The sequence below is a fragment of the Cervus elaphus genome, chromosome 16, assembly GCF_910594005.1.
Source record: "Cervus elaphus chromosome 16, mCerEla1.1, whole genome shotgun sequence".
NCBI lineage: Eukaryota > Metazoa > Chordata > Mammalia > Artiodactyla > Cervidae > Cervus > Cervus elaphus.
Window position 1 is genome coordinate 13,760,469 of NC_057830.1, and position 6,771 is coordinate 13,767,239.

Consider the following 6,771-nt stretch of genomic DNA (forward strand, 5'->3'; position numbering starts at 1 on the left):
GACATACAGAAAACCCTTCATGAAATTTTCAAAGGAAAACTAGAAAATATTTTTATCCACTTTAAAGTGACTAACAGAGACGGATCATGGAGCTTTAGTAACTTAATATGGAAAATCAGATTATCCATGAATAAATGAATGTCTATGGCTTGCCTAGGGAGAAGAAAGTGAAAATTCAGTCGTAGTCACTCACTTTAGTCTCTCAACTTTAGTGCAGAGTCAAAAAGAGGAACAAAGGTGTAGCATTAAAAGGTAAGATTTTGTCTAGTCACCTCTGGGCTACCTAGAGGTGTTAATCTCACCTTCCCATGAAGGCTCAGGTCCACAGTCTCTGAGCATGTCAGTTCCTAGAGCAAGTCTCTATTAGGAAGCAGAGTGAAAGAATGATGGAGCTGGACCATGAGTTTTGCCCACTGGTGGTGGTGTGAGATACACTGGAACCACCATTGGTTTACGAGGCAGAGCTCCTTGATCCTGATTTGGGACAAGCTATTTAACTTCCCCAAAATTCAGATTCCTCCTCAGAGGTAATTCCTGGCCTCCATACCTCACAGGGTTGTTGTGAGGATCACATGAGATAATGTCTGTGAAAGCCCTTACTATTATTGTCATGGACAGTTTTATATACTAAATTTGGTGTTTCCAAAGTCATAGTCTCCAAAATGTCTCTGCCACAAAGCATCATTCCACTCAGCCTCCTAAAATAACACTTTGTTCTCCTCTTCACCACAAGTAACCCAGGCTTTTGGATTCTCAGACTAGAGAGGCTGACTGAAAAGGGTCTACTGGAGCACAGAATAAGGTTTCCTGGTGAACAGATTAGTCTCTCCCCTTTTTCCTGTATCCCCCCCCCCGCCCCCTTCCTAGGGTGACTCCTGCAGTCCGGAGCTCAGTGCAGCCTGGGGTTCATACTGGAGGGGAAACCTACAGAGAAGGGAATGTAAAAGAAAACCTTGGTGTGAGGAATCAGACAAGCATTGTGAAGTCTGGGATGTGGGGGAATGGAGTGTGCTTCTGGCTTGGTGAGGCCCCCATCCCAGCCTTCTAGATTTTAGCTTGTTGTCTGCAGCCACTTGGACAAGTTCTCTGCTAGAGGCAGTTTGTGACAAGCATTTTTATCAAGATCCTCACTGTGAGTAGGGAGGCGAGGCCATGGAAGCTGACATTCTACTGTCTTGGGAGCCTATGGGAGATGATGCGGCCTCAGTGTCCTGGGCCTCCCACCATTCCTCTGAGCGAGGTCAGCTCAGTCTCCACCTTCAGCCTCTCAGTGAGCCTCAGAAACCTGCAACCAGGCCCTCTCTCATCCCGTATACCTCTGGTTTCTACCTTCTCACTGGATTCCACAGAGGTCCAAGTTCCAGACCATTTACAGACTCCATGGCACTGGCTTCTACCTTCTTTGGGGCCTCGCCAGAGGCATAGTTACCTCTCTTTTCTTTTTTGACTGAGTACCCTGTGGGGCCCATCTTTCCTCATGGAACTCTTCACTGTCTCATTTCCTCTCATTGTGTTCTGTTTGCTTTTTTTCCCTCTTTTGCTGCTCTGTGTGGTTTGCGGCTCTTAGTTCCCCAACCACAGACTGAATCCTGGCCCCTGGCAGTGAAAGTGTGGTGTCCTGACCACTCAACTGTCAGGGAATTCCCTGTTTTCTGTTTTCTCAAAGTACCCCCTTATCACTCCTTTCATCTTCCATTACTGACTTCTGTGAAAATTTGTTTGGAATAGCTGAATTTTCACAAAAGTTTTCGGGAGCATTGTTTTATTTAGGGCTGAAACCTTGCTTTCTATGTATGACGTAAGAGGGGGTTTTAAAATTCTGGTTGTTCGGCCTCTTATACTACTTTTCATCCTCTGCCCACCTCCTGGTTGAGTCTTACCCACCAAGGAAGGAAATGAGTGGATTAATTCCAAGAAATTGATAGCAAAGGAAGCTGGGTGGCACCCGAAGAAAGTGAGTACAAACCCAGCAGACAGGGTAATTGCGTACTGTCGCCAAACCATGAGCAAACTGTAGCCTGGCATTGGACTCACACCAAGGAATGAGCAATTGAGAGGGAAAAAAAAAGAAAACAGTATTAAGGATAAAGACCTTCAAAGTATCATAGTTCATAGATAAGAAGTGTCAACAATTTAAACCTTAACTTGGCAGAGAGGAAAGCTCAAAGAAAAAGAGCAAAAGGTAATTTGCCGCTCTGGTGATCTTGTCTGGTAGGTTTTGGGAGGCGACACTTCCTGCAGTTATCTGCTTTGGGATGATTCCTCCGATTCCTCTGAGATTTTAGGACAGACTTTCAAGTACTTTGTATCCTGTGTCTGTTGACTTGGAATTACTTTTGTGTTAGTTGTTAACAGTACCTGGTAAGGTCCTCACTGAAGCTCAACCACAGTCTTCCTCTGATATCGGATCTAGTAACTTAAAAAAAATAAAGAAATTTGTAATATTATTCAAGAGAATGACAGGAGGACAGAGAGTTATCAGGATACTTTAGTAAATCAAAAGAAAACTCTTAAATAGGCACAAAATAACTTGCTCATTTTATGGAAAGAAAACCCTACTATTACTCTTTTTGTGTATATTAAAATTTGCAATAAAAGATTTATAAACCTTTTTTTGTGAATAAATCTATTAACATCAAATATACCCTTGAATTTTCCTTTTTGTCATTTATAGAATTAAAGCATATTAAATGCTTTATATGTATATGTAAACATAAAAATATAACACACAATTTTAGTTTTTAAGATATACCTTATCTCAGCACATTAAAACAAGTGTATATATTACACTGAATTATCATTTAATAAATAATTCCTTAATAAACATTGTCTTATAAACATATTCTCATTTTCTATAATTATGATACTAAATACAGTTTTTCTAATTTTATTGGTTACCACATTTAGGCAAAGTAACCAATTTTTGTTTTCTCCAGACACAGGGAAAACTAAATTGCTAAACTAAATTTTTATGGGTACACATTTTAGATGACCTTTTACATTTTCAGAAGACAGAACGAACACATCAACCAAACACACTTACACACTCTATTAATCTATAGCCCTTATATAATACATATGAATATGGATAAATTAAAACTATGTGTATATGGGTTTTTTTAAGCTTAGAAACTGTTCAGGTATTCAAATATTACATATCAAGTAACTCAACATTTTCTAAAGTCTTAACTTTTTAACTATGGAAGTTACAATTTTAGCTAAAAAATTAAGTCCTTATGATTTGTAGTATTTTAAGAATTTTATAAAATCTAAACCCTTTATAAGACATCTATCCTATGATTTCACTTAAAAACAATTTTATATTTTATAATCTTAAAATGTTTTAACAGTAATTCTTTGCTTGCCCCATAAAACCAATACATAAAATTTAGAAAGTTTAAGTCTTAAAGTTTTAATACTAGTCATATATACTACAATATTGTCTTAGCATTAATTTTATATAATAAAGCCAGAGCAATATAGATATAGGGTTGTCTCTAATCAATATGATTGAAAGTGAAAGTGAAGGTCGCTCAGTTGTGTCCGACTCTTTGTGACCCCATGGACTATTCAGTCCATGGAATTCTCCAGGCTAGAATACTGGAGTGGGTAGCCTTTCCCTTCTCCAGGGAATCTTCCCAACCAAGGGACTGAACCCAAGTCTCCCACATTGCAGGCGGATTCCTTATCAGCTGAGCCACAAGGGAAGCCCAAGAATATTGGAGTGGGTAACTTACCTCTTCTCCAGTGGATCTTCCTGACCCAGGAATTGAACCGGGGTCTCCTGCATTGCAGGCAGATTCTTTACCAACTGAGCTATCAGGGAAGCCCAATCAATATGATTAACTCATTTTGATTTGTCCCAATTGATTTATCAGAAATATTATAGGATATTTTAAAAATGTATAAACTTTATAAACTTTGTATTCATGAGACAAAATTTAAATAGCCTTAAAACCTAAGAAAGGAAGCGCTTATATTGAAGGTCTCATCCCTCATAGCTATAGTAATGAAGCCCATTCTTTAAATACCTTTGTCTATATTATATAATGCAAGACAATTTACTGGCATTTTTCTTACTTCTTAGATTATTATTATTATTTAGTATGCAAAATAGTGACAATTTTTTTTTCTGAGCAATTAATCTTTAAAAAATGTCCCCAGTGAGGGAAAAGACAAGGATAGAACAATAACAACAAAAAAAAAGTGAGAGAGAGAGTAGCTTTAGACAAATATGAAATTATCACTAAGAGGTTATCTTTCTGTAAGGAGGAGGAGAAAGTTTAGATGCCGGCAAACCTTTTTCATATATAGACACACACAAAAAAGAAAGTCATTATAGCTGCTTTAAATAGTTACTCAAGTCCTTGACAGTATTATCAAGCGATACAATTAAAAACCAGTGCTTATTAATCCCTAAAGAATGAAATAGAGGGGAAATCTCTGCATTAATCACAGTGATCTCTCTTAGACAGACCAGCTATACAGTCTCATGAGAGTTTCTTTTCCCTTTATGTCAAAAGCATTTCTCAAACGAACATTCTTGTTCATGTCAAAGATCCCCAAGTGGCCACATAATTTTAATTTATCCTCAGTGAATTATGCCAGGAAGTAGCACAAGCTTGTTAGCGGACAAGCCCATGAGAGATTGCTTGACTGCTGATCAAAGGTAAAGCACCACTAGTGCTGAGTCCTCAACCCTAAGGTTAAGCTGCCTCTCCTTGCTGACCCGAACAATCAGCAGTCACCTGGCTCTCACGAAGTGTGGACAGCTCTTTCCTAAAACCAAGTTCTCATACCCAAAGAAGACGGGAAAGTTCTGAGAGACAAACAGAACACAGTAGATAAACTTCCAGACGTCCTGGAATGTGAAGTCAAGTGGGCCTTAGGGAAGCATCACTGCGAACAAAGCTAGTGCAGGTGCTGGCATTCCAGTTGAGCTCTTTCAAATCCTAAAAGATGATGCTGTGGAAGTGCTGCACTCAATATGCCAGCAAAATGTGGCCACAGGACTGGAAAAGGTCAGTTTTCATCCCAATCCCAAAGAAAGGCAATGCCAAAGAATGTTCACACTACCACACAATTGCACTCATCTCACATACTAGCAAAGTAATGCTCAAAATTCTCCCAGCTAGGCTTCAACAGAACGTGAACCATGAACTTCGAGATGTTCAAGCTCGATTTGAACATCCAGCTCAGAAGAACCAAAGTTCAAATTGCCAACATCCATTGTATCATCAAAAAAGCAATAGAGTTCCAGAAAAACATCTGCTTCTGCTTTATTAACTATGCCAAAGCCTTTGACTGTGTGGATCACAATAAACTGTGGAAAATTCTTAAAGAGATGGGAATACCAGACCATCTGACCTGCCTCCTGAGAAATCTGTATGCAGGTCAAGAAGCAATAATTAGAACCAGACATGGGAACAACAGACTGGTTCCAAATTGGGAAAGGAGTATGTCAAGGCTGTACACTGTCACCCTGCTTATTTAACTTATTACATGCAGAGTACATCAAGCAAAATGCTGGGCTGGATGAAGCACAAGCTGGAATCAAGACTGCTGGGAGAAATATCAATAACCTCAGATATGCAGATGACAACACCCTTATGGCAGAAAGCAAAGAGGAATTGAAGAGCCTCTTAATGACAGTCAAAGAGGAGAGTGAAAAGGTTGGCTTAAAACTTAACATTCAAAAAACTAAGATCATGGCATCTGGTCCCAACACTTCATGGTAAATAGATGAGGAAACAATGGAGACAGTGAGAGACTGTTTTCTTGGGCTCCAAAATCATTGCAGATGGTGACTGCAGCCATGAAATTTAAAGACGCTTGCCCCTTGGAAGAAAAGCTATGACCAACCCAGACAGCATATTAGAAAGCAGAGACATTACTTTGCCAACAAAGGTCAAAGCTGTGGTTTTTCCAGTAGTCATGTATGGATATGAGAGTTGGACTATAAAGAAAGCTGAGCGCCAAAGAATTGATGTTTTTGAACTGTGGTGTTTGAGAAGACTCTGAGAGTCTCTTGGACTGCAAGAAGATCCAACCAGTCCATCCTAAAGGAAATCAGTCCTGAATATTCATTGGAAGGACTGATGCTAAAGCTGAAACTCCAGTAGTTTGGCCACCTGATGCAGAGAGCTAACTCATTTGAAAAGACCCTGATGCTGGGAAAGACTGAAGGTGGGAGGGGAAGGGGACGACAGAGGATGAGATGGTTGGATGGCATCACTGACTCTATGCTCAGGAGTTTGAGCAAACTCCAGGAGTTGGTGATGGACAGGGAAGCCCGTGTGCTGCAGTCCATGGGGTGGCAAAGAGTCAGACATGACTGCGTTACTGAACTGAGATAAACACTAGGCAGGGCAGGGTGTTAAAAACCCAATTTCACCAAGGGACACTAGTTTGATGGGAAACCAAAAATTCCAGGGAACAAATAAACTTATATTGAAGGATCAAAGAGTCAACCAGAATCTAAATTCAGTCAAAGAATTTAGCACAATCAAAGACAAACCTTGAATATCTTGAGACTCGAGAAGTCTCAGATGTGTACATTATTACTGTCATGGAGGCCAATCGTTTGTAGGGAGGGATCGGAGCAAATATTCAGAGACTCTCCAAATTTCCTAATCAGGACACCTGGAGCAAAGTCTGACAAAATCAGGGTTAGTGGCTCATTGCAATGGAGGTCACACATTAGAGGAACCATGGGGTGTGTCACCAAGAAAGGGAAAAAGTTATATGAGTTGGGGAAGAGTGGCATAAAGT